The 12,907-nt window shown below is 43.9% G+C and overlaps 1 pseudogene; it reads right to left on the bottom strand.

The window, feature by feature from the left end:
* Nucleotides 1–1,565: 1,565 nt before the first annotated feature.
* Nucleotides 1,566–5,915, bottom strand: LOC147462659 (uncharacterized; annotated as a pseudogene).
* Nucleotides 5,916–12,907: the final 6,992 nt, after the last annotated feature.

The raw sequence follows: 12,907 nt of genomic DNA, 5'->3' as shown, positions 1-12,907 counted from the left end.
AATACTTAAAAGGCACTACAGATTTTGGTTTGGTATATCGACAACATTTGACATAGGATTCTATGTAGACTGGACAAGCTCACATTCATCCATGCGATCTACTAGTGGCAATTTCTTCTTTATAAATGGTTGTCTTGTGTTTTGGATCAGTAAGAAACAACGTTGTGTTACAGTTTCTATGACTGAGTCTGAATATGTTGCGGTATCACTTGTAGCTCGTGAGTTGATCTGGGTTCGATAAATGTTGGTTGATATTGATCATTCTTCTCTTTCTAGCACACCCTTGCGGTGTGACAACCACAGTGCTATTAGTCTTGCAAAAGACTATATTCAACATAATAAATTAAAGCACATTGTTGTGCATTATCATTATGTCAGGTATGAAGTTCGCGAAGGCACCATAATGGTTGAACATTGTCCAAGTGACCAGATGATTGCAAACATTGTTACCAAAGGCCTCAACGAGCCACGCTTCATCCTCTTGCGCTCGGAGCTTGAAGTTGCTTGGAGCTCACTCTTTCTAAATTAGCTTCTCTGCTATTGTGATAGCTTTATTTATATGACATTGTAATCATATAGGTACCATGCACTATGCACTCTCCACACTTGCACATTGTGATCTTTGAAGCACTTTTATATTTATACATAGATACACAATTCATTTTCACATCATCATCGTTGGTTCATATTTTCACATTCTATAGGGGATTGGCTTTTTCCCTTGAACTCTCTAAGGGTTTTTCATCCAAAGCTAGAGACCTTTGTTTGAATGGGGATGTTGGAGCTATATATGGCTCACTCTACCCAACTTGGTTTCACCTATATATTTGTATCTTGGCCACAATATAAGTTAGTCTTTGGGAACATACATGGTGTGTCTCTTGTCTCATGTCTCTCTTTCTCTCTACAATTAACAGATTTGGCAGTGAATGATGTTGCCCTTGTGGTAAGTAAGCTCAACAAGTTTTATTTATGGGACGGGATCCATGGGCATGGGTGATACTACCTCTCCATCATGGAGCTAGCAAAGAAACATTTGTAAGTAGTCAAAGTGCAAATGAATTGCATTCTCCTAGTGTGAAAATTGGTCATCTCTCAATGAAATTTCTCATGGTGGAGGCTTTTTTGCGTGCGCAAGGGACTTGGAATTGCTAACAGCAAAATTGGGTATAGTCCATATGATGTTTTTTTGTAAAGTATACATAGGCAATCTTGATACAATAACACTCTTTAGCATGACTAGTACGGCCAACCACCTTTGGCCGCCTCTCTCTCTCTCTCTCTCTCTCTCTCTCTCCCCTACAGGGAACACATGCCAGATGAAGGAGCTCTTGTCACGTGGGGTGGGGGGGGGGGATTCCTCCCCTTTTATAATAGTAATAAAATAATTCATACACATACTATCGTCTTCAGGAAGAAGCATTCTCAAAGATTTTTGTAAATTTTACACAAGAATGAAAAGATACATTCTTTTCTCTCTCTCTCTCTCTCTCTCACACACACACGCGCGCGCGCGCGCACGTGCCCGTCCTTAATTACACAGAAGAATACTAGTACTGTACTCGTCACTTCTTGCAGGCGGTGAGTGGAATGCCGCATAGGCCTCGATTGCCAGGCTGGTACGCAGAGGTAGAAAAGGTCGTGAAGGGATGCACCTGCGGGATCTTGCCAGAGAGCTGGTTGTATGAAATATTGAAGAAACGGAGCGGTTGCAGGTTGGAGAAGGAGGCGGGGATCGAACCAGTGAGCTGACTGCGGTCGAGGAACAGCATTTCAAGGTTCGTGAGCTTGCCAAGCGTAGCTGGAATGGGGCCTGAGATGGCGTTGTTGGAAAGGGTTAGCGATGGCGTGACATCTTCTGAGAGGCGCGCGGAGTTGGGCTAAGGAAGGCGCGACACCCAGCTTGGGAAGCCTTCAGACCGCAGGAAGCGAGCTCGATCTGCGTTATCAATGGCGCCGTCGCTAGCCCTGCAAGGGCATCGCTGCTGGCAATGGGGTTGTTGGAGAGGTCCACCCATTGCAGGCTTGTGAATTTGCGCAGGTCGGCTGGAAGGCCTGTGATGCGGTTGTTCTAAGAGCAGCGAGGAGAGGCCGCTCGTGAATCCGTTTGGTATGCGCCCTGACAGGCGATTAAGCCCTAGATCGGCATCGTAGAGGTTCAACAGCAGGCCAAAGGAGGCGGGAATCGAACCCCCGATCTTGTTGTTGTAAAGCCGCAGGCGCTGTAAGCTCGCCATGCCCCCTATTCCTGCGGGCAGCGTCCCCGCGAGGTTATTGTATGACAAATCCAGCAGCTGCAAGCTCCTTAGCTTGCTGAACGACGCAGGAATGGAGCCGGATATGGTGTTCCCCGAAAAGCAGAGCCTCTGCAACTTCGACAGGTTACCTATCGACGCAGGCAGGCTCCCGCTCAAGCCGTTCTGGTACAGGACGAGAACCTTCAGTGCAGAGAGTGCTCCCAAGCTCGCAGAGATGGAGCCCTTGAGCTTCTGCTGCGGCAACTTCACGCGGACCACGCGGCCAGTTTCATCGCAGGTGATGCCATTCCAAGAGCAGCAATTAGAGGAGCTTTTCCAATCAGATAATACTACTACTACTAGAATCTAGCCTTAGTTGCACTCTAGATATCGAGAGTACGACTCGAATCCTCTTCTGTACTCTCTGTCGATGCTATGTAGCTCCACTCCTCAATTGTGGCGTTTGGATCTCCGTAGCTCCTGAGAGAGAGAGAGAGAGAGAGAGAGAGAGAGAAGACCAAATAGTAAATGACAATTGACCTGAACTTAGGTAAATTAGGTAGATGAAATGAAATGAAATGTTCTATTAGCGCCTTTAAAATGCCAAAATGACCTATGAGACCAAACTGTTACAAAATTGTGAATCTGATACCATGTCTGCATGCTAAAAATACTACTACTACTAGAGTCTAGCCTCATTTGCACTCTAGATATCGAGAGTATGACTCGAATCCTTTTCTGTACTCTCTGTTGATGCTATGTAGCTCCACTCCTCAATTGTGGCATCTGGATCTTTTGTGTGTGTGTGTGTGTGTGTGTGTGTGTGTGTGTGTGAGAGAGAGAGAGAGAGAGAGCGAAAAAAGACCAAATAGTGAATGACAATTGACTTGAACTTAGGTAGATGAAATGAAATGAAATGTTCTATTAGCGTCTTTAAAAGGCCAAAATGACTCGAATCCTCTTCTGTACTCTCTATTGATGGTGCTATAGTAGCTCCACTCCTCAATTGTGGCTTCTGGACTATGTAGCTCCTGAGAGACAGAGAAGACCAAAGAGTAAATGACAATTGACCTGAACTTGGGTAAATTAGGTAGATGAAATGAAATGAAATGTTATATTAGCGTCTTTAAAAGGCCAAAATGACCTATGAGACCAAATTGTTACAAAATTGTGAATCTGATACCATGTCTGGGTGCTAAAAGACTAGAACAAAAAATACTATTACTACTAGAATCCATCCTCATTTGCACTTTAGATATCAAGAGTATGACTCGAATTCTCTTCTGTACTCTCTGCCGATGCTATGTAGCTCCACTCCTCAATTGTGGGCGTTTGGACCTCCGTAACTCCTGTGCTAGAGAGAGAGAGAGAGAGAGAGAGAGAGAGAGAGAGAGAGAGAGAGAGAGAAAAGACCAAATAGTAAATGACAATTGACCTACTGTTACAAAATTGAGAATCTGATACCATGTCTGGGTGCTAAAAGACTAGAACAGAAAATACTACTACTACTAGAATCCATCCTCATTTGCACTCTAGATATCGAGAGTATGACTCAAATCCTCTTCTGTACTCTTTGTCGATGCTATGTAGCTTCACTCCTCAATTGTGGGTGTCTAGACCTCCGTAGCTCCTGCGCTAGAGAGAGAACTTGAATCCATATGACGCTAAATGTATTGTTACTTTTTATGTGTGAATGGTTGGTTTTTATCTTCATTGCAAGCTTCAATATTATTGCAGACATTTTGTCTTGGCATTATATGAAGTACGATATTTTAGAAGTGTTGTAGGTTATTATCACATAGAGTTTGATATAGATTATATGAGAATCACTATACGAGAGTTAGGTATGCAAGGGCCTCTCAATTGCAACTTTTAATATGGTCCCTATGGAGTGAATGAATGGATGTTTAGAATCTATTCTTTGGGTGACTCAACTCGACACCTCGATCGCAGTGTTCGATGTGTTGGACCTTGGATCTTGAGAGTTTCAAGTAGAGTATGTCGTAGTCTCAACTTCTCTAGATGATCGAACACTTTGATCCATTGTCTATGCATTCTAATTAGTACCATATTGTTTTAGTTATTATTGGCTTATTGAAGTGGGTTTTTATCTACTACACAGGCATGACAATTAGTAATTCAAGTGTTCGTATTGCATGTATACTTTTGTAAAGTGTCTAAGTGGCCATGTTTATCATCTCTCTCTCTCTCTCTCTCTCTCTCTCTCTCTCTCTCTCTCTCTCTCTAATTTTAAGCTCTGAGTACTAATGTTGCATTCTTTTCTTGCAGCCAATTAAATGGCCCACGAAATTGTGATTATTTTTCCAAGTTTAAAAAATCTTATTGTTGATGCCTTTGAAGAAAATTTGTTACCTGCTGAATGGGGATGGCAATGGGCATGGGAAGTGATCGAGGAAAATTACACTGTTTGGGGGTCATATGTAGATGAAGAGTTGGACACGATTTACATTAGGTTGCTTGATACCTATTTCTTTCCCAACATTAGGCTCATGCTCTTAAAGCAAGAGCTTGGTTTGATTCATCATCACAAAATTTACTTGAGCTGGGTTCAAAAAATAGATTTAAGAGAAGTTTGTAGAGCTCCATCTCAATATCTTGATCGTATTGAAATAGCACGACTAAGAGTGCTATGCAAATATGTTCCTGAGACTTTTTGGCAATAATGTAAATTGTTTTATTTTTGTTTGAAACATGTCTCTTTAGTCATGTGCTTTCTCTCTCTCTCTCTCTCTCTCTCTCTCTCTCTCTCTCTCTCTCTCTCTCTCTCTCTCTCTCTGTGAAAGGGGTTAAATGTACCAGAGTAGTCTAAAGGGGCCAAAGACAGAAATCGTTGATCGTGTGTGTGTATGTCATGGAGAGATGTATAAAGATACACACAAACACAAACACATACAGACTAAGGTGGTAAGAGCGAGCGAGACCCGCCGGTAGGCGGGGCGCGCGAGCTAGTATCTCTTATGGCTATTGGGAAGTAATGTCAACTTTGCTGTTGAACCTCAAGAGCCCTACCTTTTTATAACCAGATTTCTTGTTGCTTGGAATCTTGGATGACCCAATCATCAGGAGGGTCACGGGTGGGCTGTGGCCTTTATCCTAAGACCCACAATGCCGATGTAGACAAAAAAGTGGGTTTTACCTTTTGCTTATCCTTATTTACTTAAGTTACGGTCATCAGCCTTGCATTCCAAAGTGTCCTAATCGCAGGTTTAGCAAGCCCTTCAGTTTCCTTTTGAGAGGAGTTGAAATATATATTTTGCCGCCCTACCAAGTTCTCCATAGGAATGCTTTACTTTTTATTGTGCCCATTCAAAATTCTTCCCATGAGGTAGCTCATGTTTCCCATGTGATTTACGTTGGTTTCCTATTTGCTCCACTAATAGGTGATTTGTGCAACCTTAGGATCCCACAATGCACCATAAGAATCAAGGCTAAGGAGTACCCCCACTAGTGAAAACCCAAAGACACTGTAGTCTCAAGAAGTTTACTTAATCCAACACTATTTTCCCCTCATTGTCTACTTGTTTGGCCCCCATGTTGCTAGCCTTCACCTGACAAATAAGAGAACAAAGCAGTAAGATAAGCACATGCACACATGTGGGCGAGCCATCCATCTCCTCAAAACAAAAAACATACCTCATTGTTTCTCACCTTCTTCATCCTATAGACATGTTGTTCAACATTTGAGACCGTTGACTCCTTCCTTCCATCTTTCTTGATGTCATTGTTCAATGTTTAGGGCTTTTCATTGATGACCCTTACCTGTGAAAAAAGAGGGCACTAAATAGAGTCATGTAGGTAAAATAAAAAAAATCACGCGAGGGTCTTTCGTAAAAGTATAACCCTAAATAGTGCACCCATACATATGTTTGCAAAGGAGAGAATATACATTGCTAGCCTTGTTTTCTTCTCATGACCAGTTATTTTTGGGGTCTCTTTGAGAATCTAGGTACAAGGCTAAATTTCTCCTCGGCCTATCACCCACAAACAGATGGCCAAAGGGAAATAGCTAACCTTACGATTCTAGATCTACTCAAGAGTTATATTATGGAAGCAGACCAAAGCTCACAATGGTAGAAGTAGCTACCCCTTATAGAGTATGTGTACAATAACATTGTCCATACTACTACAAGGATGGCACCTTTTGAGATCATTGAGGGAAGACATGAAAGTCCCTTGCTACTTAAGGTACATGGAAAGATCTTCCTTGTTGCTAATGAGTATAGACGAGATCTACAAGAATCTTTTCAAAAGATTAAGGACTCTATATCCATCTCAGAACAAAGGAAAACAACTGCTACTAACAAGCACATAAGGGCCTTAACTTTCAAGGTAAATGATTGGGTTCTACGCAAGTTTCCCAATGCTTGATTGAGGCAAACTATGGGAAAAAACCTACGGGCCACCAAAAGTATTATGATAAGCTAGCAAAAAGATGCTATGATCCTTTTCAAATCTTAAAACCAATCAACGAGTTGGCCTATCAACTAGATTTTCCCAGTCATTGGCTCATACACAGTCATAATAATCAATATCTAATTCTCCTAAATGATTTTCTCATGTTAAAATGATCATTTAATATGGGGAAGTGCCAGGGGAGAAAAGGCTAGAATATTGGTTAAGCGAGCACACCGGCCACAGTAGGGATCCAAAGGAGGGAAAATAGGGAGAATAGGCATCTGCAGAAGAACCATGTGCAACAATGGGCTAAAAAGACCCTAAAGTTCAGCCCATTAAGACTTCCAAAATGCTAAGGTTCCAAAATTCAAAGGTTGTGTCCAAAGGTCAACCTTAAGGGAATTGGATGCTTTGTGTGTGACCAAAAAAGTCTTTGAATATCCCTACATAGGAGGGGGCGAGCCTAGCAAGTAGGGGATGAGAGAGAAGTCCACACACACACACAAGCTCCCTTTACACAAAGGGAATGAGGGACACATGTCAGCTCCCTAGGCCAGATGCCCACAAGGTGTACCCAATTCCTATTGGATGACCCTTGAAGTGGACCAATGAGAATTAGGCTAGAGTAAATTTAGCCTAATTAATTTTGAAACACTTAATAAAAAGAACCAATGAAAATTAAGTCTCCTGGATGATTATTGGACAGCCCATGAAGGGGTCCAATAGGAATTGAGCAGCCTAATGGGCTACTTAATTCCTATTGGTCAGAATGGGGAAAGGTCCAATGGGGATTTAATTCATTTAAATCAATTAAGTTTAATTGATTAATCCCTCACAAAAGGGGAAAGGGGGACACATGTCAGAAGGCTATCACTTATGCTACTTAATAGCCATTGGCTTGGCTTGGGGAAGTCCAATGGGGAGCCTCCAAGAGCAAATAGCAAGAGGGCTCGCCCAAGAGAGAGGGGGGGGCTGATTTTTGCAAGGAATTATCACACACACTCACACAATATCATGTGTGAAGAAAGAGAAGACTATCTCTTCCCAAGCTTTAATGGAGAGCTCATCACCTACTCCAAGCTTCTGAGATAGAAGCCTACATCGACACACTCTTGGCTTGGGATGCAAATCCAACCAAGAGCCAAGCTTCAATGCATGCTCATCTCCTCTATCAAGCTAATTACTAAGCTAAAGCTATGCTAATATGAGTGATTATGTGAGGAGATGTACATCTTTCTCGTAAGATACTCCTTCTTCCTCTCAATCTACTCTCATACCCTGCTAGCTCTCACCATCTTCGAAGGTGTGTGAGGTCTTGGGTCTGAGAACGGGGATAATTAAGTTGTGTTTGCTAAGTGTTTTGCTTAGTGCATGAAGCTTTCATCTTCATTGCACTAGCTAGTCTTGAAGGAACACAAAGAATTGTATTGTACAATGTCTCTCTTGATGGGAGAAACCATAATACAAAGCCTTTTGGAGGGGGGACCGGCTCCATGAAAATCCGGTCCTCAACTGTTGTCAATAGCCTAATTTCTCTCTCTTTTGAAAGTATTGTTGATGCTATCTAACTATGTGTTATGCTTTTTGTTGCTCTCTCCACCCAAGCTCTCTTGTAATTCTCTTTAGGAATCTATTCTAATGAAATGCCCACTATGTTCATGCTAATTTCTGCTACACACAGGTTTTTAGGCCATTAAATGTTACATTGGTATCAGAGCACAAGGTTTCTCTTTTCTTGCTCAAGAAGGGAGGTCCTCAAGCTAGCTATAAATGGTTGGTATTATTAATTGCCTGTGAGTAAGTAGAATAGGGATTTTTCAGCCTTGCAGTGCGCCTCCCTTTGTGCAGTTAACGGGGCATCACTGTCTAGAGCTATGGTCTTAATAGTGAATTCCTATGGGGCTTGCCTACGGCTTAACCACTATTGAGCTATTAGAAGCTTGACAGGAGCCGGTGTTGTTTTGGTGTCGAAAGATCCTCTCTTCTATTCCTTGCAATTAATGGTATTCGAGCCGCGGGTACAGTAGCTTGAGTGCTTTTTCTAAAGGGGTAAAGAGGAGTAGCAACTAGGGCTTGAAGTGCCAAAGTACACCTAAAAAGTTTACACCTAAAAGTTGTTAGAATGGATGACAATAGTAAAGAGAGTGAAATTAATGTTGATAACTTTGATTTTGCTCTTGAGCAAGCTACTAATGATGCTTCAATGCTTGTTAACTATCTTGTTTCTAGGCTTCAACAAGCCATGGGCAATCCATCTCTCCAAAGTGAAGTGCAACGGCAGCTCCGTGCTCACAGGATTCTCCAAGCTCATCACCATGATGAGAGAACACCTAGGAAGCCTCCTTGTGAGACTCCCAAAAGAGGTCTCTCTCCGATTCGGGAAGAAGAAGAGAATCCATACGAAGGGCTCAAGAATTTACTTCTTGATGATGCATCTCCTTCCCAAAGGAGAACTCAAGAGCCTCCACCGAAGGAACGAGAAAGAAGTGAGTCTCCCGCCACCTCGGCTGAGATGGCTCCACGAAGACGGCGGGCTAAACGCTCTCCATCACCACCAAAGCGGAGAAGACCATTACACTCTTCTCCACGCCATAATTCAAAGAGGGATGATAAAAAGCAAGAGAAGAAAACGGCGAGAAAGAGGACACCCTCTTCTCCATCTTCTTCATCCTCGTCCTCTTATGAAATTGATGGTAAAGACGACGAAGATCAAGACAAGAAAAAGGCGAGAAAGAGGTCACCCTCTTCTCCACCTTCTGAAGAAAGTGATGGTGCAACTTTTGAACCATCAAGAAGAAGAGGCCATAGGAAATCCTATGCCGCATGGAAGAGGTCATCCAAGCTAAAGAAGTTCAAAGAGGGAGGGAAGAGCATCTCTTTCCTTACCTATGATGGCACCTTTGGTGCTATGGACAAAGTCTTGGCCTTTATCCAGCAATTTGATGCGGCGTTTGGAGCTGAGGGCTTCACAGAGTCCCTTAAGCTATGCCATGTAGCTATGCACTTTCAAAAGTCCGCCAGGCAATGGTGGTCTAGCCTACGAGCGAACGGTGAAGCTCCACGAACATGGAAAGCTTTAAGAGCTTCCATTATGAAGCATTTTTTGGCCACCAATGCCAAAGACAAAGTACTCACCGAATGGCGAAGCTTAAAGCTCTCTCCCAATGAATCCATCCACAAATATGTAGAAAAGTTTTGGGACCTACAACTCAAAGCCACTATCTTTAAAAAGTTGGACTTTGGAGAGCAAAAGCAACAATTTTGTGTGAGCTTAACCGAAGAAATGGCGGAGTATGTCAACTCCCAAAGGCCACGTACCATATCGGCGGTAATACACCATACTATGGTGGCCTCATGAATCAATTTCCAAACGGGGGCTAAAAAAAATAATAAGCCCCCGAAAAACAAGGGTTCCAATGAGCCTAAGGGGAAGGACAATGTCCAAAAGTCTCCTAAGGGCAACTCCAACAAAGCTTAAGAGAAGGGAGTTTACAAAGGTAAGAACAAACTCTCTCCTCAAGAGCTTGAGCGTTATCGCAAGGATAACCGGTGTTTCAAGTGCGGCGAACAAGGGCATGTGTACCGCGCTTGTCCCCAAAAGAACAACCACCAAGATACTCCTAGAGATTCCTTGGTTGAAATCCAAGAGGAGGAGACTCACCAAACTCATCACAAAGGATCTCCTCTATGCCATGCTTGGGGAAAGGTAAGAGAAAATGATGCTTTTATTCTCTTTGACCCTGGTTCTACTCACAATTTTATATCTATAGAGTTGGCCACCAAGCTAGGCATACAATTCTACGAGATGGGAGATGTCCTACCCGCAGACAGTGCCTTCAAGGGGCAAGAAGCTTCAGTCACTGACTTAATCGGGAAATTGAGGCTTCATGTCCAAGGCTATGTGTACAAAGAGGACTTCTTTATCTCTCCTCTCAACCATGAGGATGTAATCCTAGGGGCACCATGGTTCAACCGCCTGGCTGCCGATGTTAAATTTCCTGAAAGGAGAATCTCCTTTAAGTTCAGGGAAAAAGACATGTATATAGATGCTAAGGAAATGGGTAACACTATCCCCATTGTACATACACCAGCTTTCCACAAGTCAATAAAGAGCTCTATTTCCGTGTACATGATTTTTGTTCAACATTCTCAAAATGAACCTAATGCTTTAACATAAGAAAATAAAAGCAACAAAAGGAATTAGAGTTATCTAATTTTCTCAAGGGGTTTCAAGATGTTTTTATTGACGATGGTGCAGCTAAAGTTGGTCCAAGCTAGGAGATGGTCAATGCCAGGCAGAGACAGCATGTGAGTGCAGTGCAGAAGGCTTGGGCAGGCACCAAAGCCCTAGGCAGCCCAAGGATAGCGGAGGTGTATGTTCGATGTGGTTTTTTACGCCAAGGGTGTGCTGCAAAGAGCCAAGCAAGTTGATGGACTACTGTGCTTGAGATGTGGGTTTTATGTGCTAGAATGTGGTGTTCAGTGTGCTTGACATGCTGGTCCAGACGGCTCGTCAAACGGAGCCCCGGAGCTCAAGATATTACAGTTTGAAGAAAGAGTATATAGCAGATCCCCGACAGACAGGGCAGCAGGGGACGGGTGGCCCGGGCTGATGTCAGTGTATATGTGTATAGTGCTCAAGTTATGGAGCATGAATGTCTTCTCGGATTGCGAATCGGAGCTCTAGATAGCAAGATATGGCCAATTGAAGATTTTCAGGGGACCGGGTCTGAGCCCACTAGACCGCATTGGGAAATGTGCCATCTGGCATCGTTTTAGCCTCTCCACGATTCTCTATGAAAGGGTGTACCATATGGAGTTAGCACGAATCGACTGCATGTCAATCGGATGCTTAGTCGGCAAGATACGGCAAAACGAATTCGGGAGCATTTAACAAGGAAAGGTTTGCAAATGCTGTTTGGCTTTTTTTTGCTGCCTTGAATGACGACATTGAAGATCCCAAAGTGGGGCAAGAGGTAGAGAATTTGAAGGCGGACATGGTAGGTTTAGGCCAGGCTCCAAAGCCGGTTCATAGACCAACTGCGCAATGCATAGCAAAGCACCCAATGCAAACCAAAAAGGGGTTTCTTTATTGAAGTTGAAATGGGGTTTTTTCAAGTTTTCAAAAGGATTTGAAAGCCATGAGCGGTGAGGCTACCACGTGGCGGGCAGTGCTCCCACATGCGGTTGCGCAGCGGGTATTGGCGGGCTATATAAGCTGGGGCGTGGCCCTTTTAGAGACATGCAAGAGGGAGGGAGAGAGAGAGCTCCTTTCGTGAGTTATGGCGTCGGCGGCCCTGGGCGCTGCTGTGGCGGCGGTATCGCGGAGCAGGCGGTGGGTGGCCGGATACGGCGGCTTTGGAGACGAGCGGGGTGGCACAGTGGCACGCCCGCGCGGTCCTTGGCGGCGTTGATGACAGGGCGCGGTGCCCGCGGCCTTGGAAGGCCTCATTTTGGAAGGTTGAGGGGGAAGGGAATTAGCGACATCGCTAATGCCCCCCCCCCCCCGGCTTGAGTTAGAGAGCGACCCCACAGGAGAAGAGAGAGAGAATATAGCCAGCTGAGGCGGTGCCAATTAGGAGGAGGGTCAGGTGTGGCTGAAGCATAGAGAGAGAGAGAGAGAGAGAGAGAGAGAGAGAGAGAGAGAGAGAGAGAGAGAGAGAGAGAGAGAGAGAGAGAGAGAGAGAGAGAGGGATTCAATGGGCGGCCAAATGGACCAAGCCAAGGACTATCCGGGCCAAAGAAGGCGAAGGAGAAATTGAAGGGAGAGAGAGAGAAGGAGGCCAAGCCAAATGCAAGGCCCCAAGGAAGAAGACAAAGAGAAGTCGGATAGAGGAAAGGGAGAGTCAAAGTCAAAAATGGAGCAGTGTAAGGTTGAGGCCAATAAGGGTAAAAATGAAGAGATAAAAACAAAAAATAAAAAGCCTAGGGGGCAATAGCGACGTCGCTAATGCCCCCCCCCACTGCAAAGAGTGAAGAAGAGAGAAATAGAGCAAAGCGATGCCCTCTTCTCAAAAGATACCAATTCAAGATGCCAGGTGGACCTATTAAATTGTAAATTCCCAAATAAAAGCCACCCCCTATAAAAGTCAAAAATTAATCAAATTTGGGGCTTTTTTCTTGGCCTTTTGAGGTGCCGTTTGAAGCCTGCAAAGTGGAGTTCTCTAGCAAGCTAGCCCCTTTGTAACTTTTGCTTGAAAATGGCCATGGTGATGGCATTGCAAGCCGATGTATGTGTTATTTGAAGTGCAATC

This window comes from Adiantum capillus-veneris, chromosome 2 (genome assembly GCF_014529385.1).
Source record: "Adiantum capillus-veneris isolate H3 chromosome 2, ASM1452938v2, whole genome shotgun sequence".
Taxonomy (NCBI): domain Eukaryota; kingdom Viridiplantae; phylum Streptophyta; class Polypodiopsida; order Polypodiales; family Pteridaceae; genus Adiantum; species Adiantum capillus-veneris.
The sequence above is the reverse complement of the archived record's forward strand: the minus strand, read 5'-3'. Positions and strand labels throughout refer to the sequence as shown.